This window comes from Anopheles coluzzii, chromosome 2 (assembly GCF_943734685.1).
Source record: "Anopheles coluzzii chromosome 2, AcolN3, whole genome shotgun sequence".
NCBI classification, from domain to species: Eukaryota; Metazoa; Arthropoda; class Insecta; order Diptera; family Culicidae; genus Anopheles; species Anopheles coluzzii.
The window spans coordinates 107,887,054-107,897,621 of NC_064670.1; the positions used below are offsets into that span (position 1 = coordinate 107,887,054).

General features: G+C 42.8%; 1 protein-coding gene across 1 annotated transcript in view; it reads right to left on the reverse strand.

Annotated features, from left to right (window-relative positions):
• The window catches only part of LOC120948912 (protein suppressor 2 of zeste), a 52,106-nt gene extending 45,692 nt beyond the window's left edge, over positions 1-6,414 (reverse strand). The window contains exon 1 of the mRNA XM_040365768.2: positions 6,125-6,414. The gene's annotated coding sequence lies outside the window, so the exon portion shown is untranslated. The remainder of the gene's footprint in view (positions 1-6,124) is intronic.
• Positions 6,415-10,568: the final 4,154 nt, after the last annotated feature.

Below are 10,568 nucleotides of genomic sequence, written 5' to 3' on the forward strand. Positions count from 1 at the left end.
TGAGGGTTTGCCGCAGGGAGCATTATTTTGGGAAAGGAATTTTATTGAAAATGTTTGCTTTACGTGCGTAAAGAATGTACAACAGCTATCAATGTAATTTATCATCCCAAAGAATTTAATTGAGGTGTTTTGATCAGCTGTAGAGACTTCAATATTGAACCCATTTTTAATTGATAATGTCTTTGAAATAAAGCTTATTTCATACACCAACGTAATTAAAAATGAAGGATTACTTAACATGCTTATTTCAAAGTTGTTCGGGAATTCAGCTTCAATTGATCCTGAAAGTCGACTTGAACCTGCAAGCAATGGTTGATCTAAAAAGAACTGAAGTTAAATATGCAAAGCTATAGAACAATTGTTTTTATTTAATCAAAATATGCTTTCATTTTGATCTATATTAAACTAAACAGTTTAATCTTTCGTATGTCCTCCAAAATTTATGTTCAAAACATACTCGAATAAAGGGGTTAATGGTTAGACAGTTACGTCGGCATCTGCTGATTTAGGATGGTATTGCTCTCATATTTTTTTAATATACAATTGTTCTTCCCAGGGAGCGTTAAACGCCTTATCATGTGCGTGTGTACACACATATGCCCAGGAAGTCGCACAAGTCACATACGCACCAAATGCGGCTGACAACCGTTACCGAACGCAAGAACGAAGGAAAAAACTCATCCTGCAAAGGGCAACACGCAGCCTGCTGTATATGGTACTGGATTTTGCACGACCAAAAAGCAAGGGTTTGGCACCACCATCACCATCACCTGCTTCTATATCAATTCGTCTGTTTCGTTTTGTTGAAAATCATTGCCACAGGCACAGAAGAAAGCCTGCGGCAGCAACAGCAACAGTAACATATGTTAGTACCAGGGCTCTACCGTTTTGTTTGCTTGGCGTGTCGTGTGTTTTTCTTCCTTTTTCGGCTGTGTTGCGTGACTCCGGGAACACCCTTGGTGCGAGTACTTGACTTTTCCATCCGACAACGCTCCTTTGCTGGAGACGCTTTTCCGTGTCAATCAACACCCCCTCGGTATCGGGCGGCTGAAGAAGTGATTGCGTGTTTTCAACGTACGCACACACATACAATGCCAGGGAGAGAAGCAAACACAAACATACAGACACACAAGTGTCAATATTCTCTTTCCCCCTGTAGCATCGTCAATCCTTCGGCGGGTGTCAAGTCCTATCGGGAGCCAGCGTGATTTACCCAATCTCAGCATTTTTTCCCACCGATTGTCCCCACTTCTTACCCAAGAAAAACCCAAGTTTCATCCCAAACCTTCTTGAATCCGTTACCTTTTTCGTCGCGTTTCGTTTGGATTCGTGTGAACTGTCAGCTCGGTTTGGTGGTTTGTGGTGGGAATGAGTAATCCGACACGACTGGGACGATCTGTTCGCGTTAGAAATGTTGGGGTACCAAGCAACTGTCTTCTTTAATTCATTGCACGGTTTTTTTGTGTACATTGTGGAATTCATTCGTTCAATATTACGCCCCAAAAACCCCTCTTCTAAAACAGAAGGAAAAGAAACTTCTTAAACAAACCATGTGTAAGAGCATTTTGCGCATAAAGAATGTACCGTGGAGTGCTCGCGCTAAGTGCAATAATGAAAAACACATTTTAATATAAGATGAGTGGTGGGAAACAAAGCAGAAACACCACAGTATAGAGAAGTGAAAAATTCATTCACGCTATAAAGTGAAGAATAAAACTTAATATTCCCCACAGCCCAGAAGCGTAAAATATTTTGCGCATTTTTGCTGTGCTGCTGCGTTATCTTGCACCTTTCCTATAAGTTTTATGTTTTGAAGCATTTTCATAATTTTTATCCACGCACGCTCTCTCCCTATTTTCCACCATTCTACGGCTGTGGTTTAATTTCACGAAGGAATGGGAAAAAGCAATAAAATCTTGTCGGTTTTTCTCCACATCATCTTGTCTTGGCTGAAGGCATACACGAGCAAAAGGGAGCGGATTTACGGAGGAAATAGATTGAAAAGTTCCAAAACTCCAGAACAAAGGCTGGGAAATTTGGCTTTTTACTACATCCATATGAAGGGATTTTTTGTTGCTACCCTCCTGCGTTAAGGAATGTTTCCTTTTTAATGCTGTGATTTTGATTGTCATGTGAGGGGAGAGTCGTGCTGCCATGTGTGGGGATGTGTGAATTGGCACATTTTTTTAAAGATCCGTTGCTGGTATTTGAATGAAATAACGCATTAAATTGATAATGGTGGCTTTGCGTTTTGCGTTTTTGGCAACGGTGGGTACGAAAGATGGAGCATTTGCATCTGTAAAATGACTTTCAAATTCTGGAAGCTGTTTGGCATCGTAACAATTTAATGATGTGTAAAAAGGAAAATATAGCATTAATTTGAAGCTTGACTGGATTCATCGTACGTGCTAGTACTTTAAGAAATTATAGACTGCTAAAAACTAATCAAACCAGACGTGCATACAATGATAACTAACAAATGATAACTAGCATGAATGATATAACTTTGAAAGTTATATTATCATATGTACTGTATGTGACGTGATATTATTGTAATTCTTTCCTAGCTTAACATATAAATCGTGACATGATTTTCAAACAGATACTCTTGTGATACGAGAGAGATAAAAATGCTCTTTTATTTAAACATAATGAACCTATTATGCCTAAAAGTTGCACAAAGTATGTTTGTAGCCAAGCTGTTGAAACATGGGATTGACGCGGCTGAGCTAGTAAAAATTATCCCCATTAACGCGCCAGTCACAACTCATAGACAACGTACATTTTTGCAAAATGAGTTTTTGAGAACTTTAGCCTCATACAACGACCCTCTCTTGACAACGTTCAGACAGTTCAATTGGTAAAAGGCAAGGTTAGTTTTAGTATATACAATTAAGTGGGAAGGGTCAACGTCTATTCAGAACCAGATCCTAAAATTGCAGAAATAAATAAATAAATAAATTATTGTTTGATGGTTTTGTTTATTAGATTTGGTAGAACATATACGCATTGGACAAGCATTACGCAAATATGATTGTGCAGTCGTCAAGTTGACCAATTTTACAACATGGCTGTCATCATAAGATAAATTTTGCGTTAACGTTTCACAATCCTTTCAAAGGCTGTGATCGACTAATGATGAAACATGTTTATAAATTAGCATTTATAGCCTCTTTAGTAGCAAATCTGTGAATATGTTAGACTTCAAGGAAAAAAAGCTATGGTCACCTAAACACTACGTAGACCTACAGACCACGGGAATCCATTGAAAAAGGCCGCAGTGGTCATAATACCTAACAACCCCAACGCAACCGAGATGGCGAATGAGGCACATAACATACTTTATGTTGGCAACTTTCATGTTACACTTGCCGTCTATGAGGCCATCCCCCATGGTTAGATCCGTAGCTATTTCTCTAAAAAATTTAAACTTGAAAATTTTAAAGTGGAACAGCAGCAGTAGTAGTAGTATCAGTTGTTTTTGTAGTAGTAGTTTTGATAGTATTGGTTGTCACAGTAGTAGTAATGTTAGTAGCAGTATTAGTAGTAGTAGTGGTAATAATGGCAGTAGTAGTAGTAATGGTGGTTGTAGTAGTAGTAGCAGCAGTAGGAGTAGTAGTAGTAGAAGAAGAAGAAGAAAATTAAGAAGAATAACAATAAGAAAAAGAGGAAAAGGAAAAAAAGGAAGAAGAAAAAGAAAAAAGAAGAAAAGGAAGAAGAAGAAATAGAAGAAGAAGAAGAAATAGAAGAAGAAGAAGAAGAAGAAGAAGAAGAAGAAGAAGAAGAAGAAGAATAATAAGAATAAGAAGAATATAAGAAGTTCGATGCTGAAGAATACAAATACTACATGCCAACAACATTAGGTACTTGCCTACCGAAAAGTATTTTATATATAGTATATCTCTGCTAGACAAGCAGTACTACAACAATACTAAGCATAAGTAGCAACATTACCAAAATTGCACAACATTACCCATAAAGAGACATGGCAAATGGCTTACATTGTAGCTGCTCGCTGGTTCACTGGCAAGCGCACGTGCTGATTAGATTGTCTGGCCCGAGGGCTTCGGAGAGTTTTATCAACTCATGCTGTGTCAGCGTACCTTATCGGTTTCCCGTTTCCCATTCGACCGAAGAAACCAAGATGTCTACCGGCACCGTTTGATGAGTCTACTGCTGCTGCTGCTCATTAAGAAGCAATTAACGCGCTATCGCTAGCAAACTGGCAAATTCATTACTTTGCTTGATAATATTTCTTCAGAAGCGCTCTAGGAATCATTCATCGTTTCTTTGGCTCATTCAACAATTGCAATCGCGTACAGTCTGCAGTATAGAGCGCGATCCCGAGATGACCTTTCCAGCGGATCAATTCGTTAGCGATCGCCAATGCCGAGCAGAGCGCAACAGTTTTATGAGCGCATTGGGTAGTAAAATCGTACTTTACGATTGTATTATCAAGCTTTATGCTCTGGAAAGAACGCTTACAGTGTGGTATGTGGTATGCGGTATTTGTCATCACTAATGACACGCTATAAGTGAGCCGCTCCAGCCGAGTTATAGAAAAAAAGAAGATAAATGACAATCCGTAACCTCCTACCTTTCTCGACCAGTGATGTTGATGGAACTGCTGAAAACCTCTTTCTAAACCTCCCTTTGACAGCTCATGGTGCTGTAGGCATATTTAAATGTTTTGCAGCACATGCCGATCCTCACGCACGCGGAATGAGCCGCAATGAATGGCCATCATAAAATCAAGTCACGCAACGCCAAGTGATACCACGGAACGCGTGCCTTCTGCCTCGTCGGCCGTTCGCCCAAAAAAGTCAAAATCACAAAAGCAGACAAGCAAAACCAAAACACCACAACTGATGAGGGGTGGAAGCTCCAAAGAAACGACACCCGCTTGCGGGTGACGTACGCGTTTTGGAGCGTCTGCAAAAAAAAAAAAAAAAAACAAACAGCTTTCAGCACCCGGGAAGGGTCTCGGTCGTGGGCGCAAAGTGATCGTCGGACTTCGCAAATGAGTAGAATGATAATAATATAGTACGGTAATGTGTAATGAGTGTGAAATACATTTCATGATGAGGAAATTGAGTGTAGACTTGTGGTAGAGAAGTAAACAAAAAAGAAGAAGAAAGAGTGTAAAAAATTGTCCAAAAGGGGACCGCAAATACTGACCGTGAGCGAACGTTTGGGTGAATGTGGTAAAGCCAACATCCACTGAAAATTGCTAATTTTGACTGTTTAAAAAGTAAATGTGGCATTGTGAGTCTTTCCTTTTCAACACAATTGCTTTGTAAGGTACTCAGCCCAGTAAAAACATGCAAATAAAAATCGATGTCATCAAGTTGTGTGCTGAAAAGCATCGAAGCATCGACGTGGCAGCAGCAACAGCCAAACCGAACCAAAGCGAATGTTCCACTGGGGGGGAAAGGCACGTAGGCACGCGCATTTTACCGTACCGTAGACAACAACCGCGCTCTATCATCATCATCATCATCATCGTCGTCGTCGTCGTTTTCTAGGCGAACGTGTACACCCTTCGCCACCCTCCCCAACGGCCATCCCCCACGACCACCGCCACCAGCGTTTGGAATCGTGCGTTACGAAAGCAACACCCTTGGATTGCAACCCCCCAACCACCCCAAAGCGGGGGCGGGTGGGAGGGTTTGAAGCATCAGCAACAAACCCGAGGCCAATGCCGAAGCGCCCGAACACCGAACCCGAACACCGACCGATGATTGTGTGTGGAAGAGGGGGGGTGGGTGGAAGAGCGGGTGCGATGGGGAGCGCGAGAGTGAAGCGTGAATGTAGAGAAAAATTCACGAAACTCACCCTGCGTTCGAACGCCCCAAAAAAGCGAAGCGGACGAGAGAGAGTGTGTGCTGCCCCTGCCACATCCCTCCGCATCCCGCTCCCCAGGTTTGCTGTTGGTGTGGTGGGTTTTGGGGTGGTGGTGAAGGTGTGAGCTGGTGGTGAGATTGATCTCGAAAAGTTACGCGTGGTAGTGAAAATGCCACTGCAGCATGCTGTGAAAGTTGTTTCTTGTTGTCATTGAATTTCCTTATACGCTAACATGTCGCTAACTTTCTAAGCGTAAGTTTCTGCTCTTACTCTAGCTTACCTTGTCCTAAAGATGCTGCCACAAATGTAAAAAAAAACAACAACACCACAAACAGTTACGTAACTTTACGCACGATCGTACGACGCAAATACGCACTACGCGATACGCAATAAAAAAAGAACAGAACCACGCAGCGCAAAAGCTGCCGCGAGAGCGCGAATCTCTTCGCTCCACCAACCACGAAGTTTCGTCAGTGAAATCTAGTAGAGCGTTGACACCGCCACACGGGAAACAAATATTGTGTCTACTACATTCACCCCAACAGACACGCCGTACTCGACTGTGTGCTGTGAAAGGGGGAGCTGCCTTCGGCCGGTGTGTTCTGGCCTGTTGGAGCGCTCGGCTCTTCGGATTCGGTTATCAGCATCATCATCACCACCATCACCATCATCGTCATCGTGCTGATGATCATCATCAGCAACAACCCTTCGCATTGGTTACGCTCACCCCCGGACGTAACGTGTGCGAGAGCAAACCCAACAAAATAAAGAGAAGAAACGCATCATCATCATCGTCTCCGCGTAGTTGTGGTACGTACGTACCCGCCCTCTTTTTTACGTGAGAGCCCTCGCGCGCGTGAGAGAGCGTACAGCAGCGCTCGAGAGCGCGCCCTCCGTTGAGCGAGTGGCGGTGGCTCAGAGCGAGACGGCACACCAGAAAGGGTGTCGATTGGGTGGTGAAAATCCATTTTGTTCGCCCGAACTCACCCTCTCTCTCTCCCGGGGGCGCACGGGGTTTTCGAAGGGTGCGCCTTTTTTCGCCTTTCCCTTTTTCGCTCTCGCAGGAGCAGCATTGAGCGTGAGTGAACAAGCGAGAGAGAGAGAGAGACTGGTAAAGGGCGGTTTGTAAAACGAATGCCCTTTTCGCTGAAGCCCTTTCGCCCAGAATTTTCGTGTTTTCGCCCGGCTTGGGGTTGGTGTAAATTTTCCACTTCCGACCCGGGGGCGAATTCAGCTGCGGGTTCGGGCGAACGATTTTCCCCGAGCGGGCTTTCCCGACCGTTGACCGAACGATGGAAGTCGCGGACGGTCCGTTTTCCGTTCATTTTCGGAAGCCGAAGGCGGTGTGCGAAAATGGCCGAGCTTGGCCGTTCGTGGAAATTTTAATCGGGAAAATGCGAACTGTTTTTCGCCCGACCAACGCGAACGCGCACTGCGAGGGTGAAAGGTTTTTCACGAGCAAGGCAAGCGTCAGTTGGTCTTCGGGTCTCGAAGCGCATCCAGGTTGGTGCAGGAACCGTAGGCCGTTTTTTTCTCGGTCCGGGGTAGAATGATTAATGGTTAATTTGAGCGAGATGATTGGGTGGATTAGGGCGTTTGGTTTACGTAGGGGCAGAATGTTGGGCAAAGCAAATGTCGAGAGAGCACAGCATGGAGCATGGGGTAATGATTGACGTAAAAGAGAAATTTAGATGGAAATTATAAGCTGATTTTAATTCAAATCTAGAGCATTGCTTTTGTAAGTTAATTGAACTCTGTTTTTGGTATATAATTGCTAAATTGTCTCATGAGCTTTCAGAGTTTATCTATTAGAATTAAAGTATAATGAAAGAATAATGAAAGCCTTATATTTTCAGAATACGCAGCATTTAAATACTTTAATGCTGATCGTTTGTCTAAGAATTGATAATAGGATCAATTCAGGTGGCTACATACCAAACTGGATAATGTAATAAATTTATGTCCTACTCATAGCACATAAACGATCAAGCAGCAGTGTAAGAGAACGTTTTAAAACGTGTTAAAACATTCAACTTATTCCTGAGCTCGGTGAGACGTTCCTTGTTCGCCGGATGCAACCAATCTACCATTTACACCATTCTTCCACATCTATAAAAAGGCCATAGCTTTTCATGGATGACTCTCCTTCTTTAGACGTCTTTGTTAGACGTCTTCTTTGTCTTTGTTGGACGATGTGAAGGTCTTGGCGGAGAAACTAAGGAAGAAGACTCATCGTTTCGATGTCCACGCCATGCATCAGAAGAAACCGTGAGGATGTTTCTGAGCCGTTCATCATCTTTTTATGAGAACAGACTGATGCTGTTGGATAAGAAGTTTTGTTTGTAAAGAACTGTTATATACATTATATTATAACAGCTCTACTATCACATATGGCAGAGACAGACAAGAATCGATTGAAGATGTCCTAAAACTGATAGGACTCTGGAGCCCAAATATTTTGTGGAGATGTTTTATGAAGGTCTCAAAGTTCAGCAAAAGCTCAGTAAATCTGATAGACTCACAGATTTTCTTTCCGTCTTCCTAATAATCGAGGGTCTTCCTACTTGTCGCTACTTGCGACTCCCTGTAGCGTAAACTGATCATTGGGGGAAAACCGTACAATTTAGATTTAAGAAACTGTGCTGGTGACCAAGATGGAGTGACAATTCGAGCTATAAAGGCCGTAAGAGAACCTATAACTAGCTAAACGATCAACTTTTATCAGCTATAGGCCCTGGCCGTATAGCCGCCAAAGTGTCATCAAATGTGGTGTAGAAAAAAAGGCAATCATGAAATTTTCATTTTTTTGATCATGACTTTTCGTACCAATCAATCATTTTCAATTGAACAGATTATCTATCATGTCTTGTAAACTTGTTCGACAGCAACCCTATGTTCAATGCCTTGATTGGTCACCGCGCATTAATCATTTATCAAGAAGAGTAGAATTTTAAAACTTTTTAATTCTACACTTTATTGGGGTAAGCTTTAGAATATTTCAGATGACAAAATTTCCTACCAAAAATACTGACGATATGAATTCATACGTTTACTTACCTAAACACTGTAATAAACTCCTCATGCCTCCCTATAATGGGTTTGTATCTACAAGGCCATCGACATCGTTCTATGTACATCAAGACGTGCTATAAATAAGTCTACTAGGCTAGCATATAGTATCAGCAGGCCTAAGTTCGACCCAGAAACTACATGACCCTCACCGAACATGGAAAGAAGGACAAAATATTAGTCCAAGAGTTTACTGCAGTCTGAAAAGTATATAAAACTAACTTATGAAGCAGAGAGACTGTTATGATTACTTGTTTCATGCACGGTATTGTGATGTTACTACACGGTAGATATTCGTCTGCACTTTATTCCCATTTATATTAACGATAAACCTCGACACAAAACATCTCGCGTAATTACGTATCTTTCCCAGAATGTACACTGACTCCCCATTCTTACACGCCGAGGTATATTAAAAGAAAAGAAATTCCACACGCACTCACTCACGCGGGAGCGCGCTTGCCGGCTGTGCACGAGCCAAAAGCCGCAGGACAAATGATGATAGTAGTAATAAAAACAACCCTTTCCCAAGACGCGTCCAAGATGATGACTTTTTCCTTTGTTTTCACAGCAGAATGGCGAGAAGTAGCGCGTCGGCACATGTGCGCAGTCGGTGACGGTGGCATCATGAAAACACAGCACAGGGCGCTAATGGGAGGCCACGCGCTAAAGGGGACGACCTTTGTGCGTTGTGCTGTTGTGTGTCTTGAGCAAAATTAAATGTTCCACCTCCGCCACCCATTACCTTCCCATACTGCGTTATTGCATTTGGGCGGAAGTGGAATAAACTTAACCAGTTTATGTGCCCGTGGCCATATAAATCAGGGTGACTGGGTGGGGATAACATGCACCGGGGTTGGTAATTAGTAATTGCAAATGAGCAAAATTTCGCACATTTTTGGTGCTTGTGGAACTTTTTCGAGCACTTGGCGAAAGAAATTATAAGGCCGTAATCGTTAACGATGGAAAGATGAAGACGGTTGCATATGAGTTTAAGATAATTAAATTAAAGTGTAAAGTGAGGGAATTTTTAACACTTAAACAGTGAAAAGAGAGACTTGTGCTAGAGTACATTCTTAATTACTAAACCACATTGACCACATTGGCACGACACAATCTGACTTATTTTCCAGCAAAACTGATTGAACTGTTCTTTCTCGAACTGTGAATCCATTCATCAATCTTTTCACTGCAACGTCTTTCGCAGTCCCATGATAAACGATCTCTCGTCTCGTGCGAAAGCAAAAACTCCCGAGCAAGGCTTCAATTAGATAATTTCTTCTAGCCTTCGTAAAACGTGCCGGAACAAAGCGTACCATTGTGCACACGATACGCAATCACGCGGAAAGATAGTAGTGCCGCACGGATGAAGCTTCGGGTGATTCGATCAGCGTAGCGTGGGTGCAGACAGTTCTCGCACCCACACGCACAGGACCGCACAGAGCACCGAGTCGGTGTTCCGAGCCGATGAAGCGGAGCGGAAATTAATGACACATCCCGCAGCAGTAGCAGCAGCAGCTATGGCAAAGGCACTTAAGCTCCGTTCGGATGGGGCTTATCTTTTCCACGCCAAGCCGTATATCACACTTCCACCATACACAGAGACGCAGACGTTTCTAAGCGACTGATTCATCGTCGATTGAGACGTGAAAGAC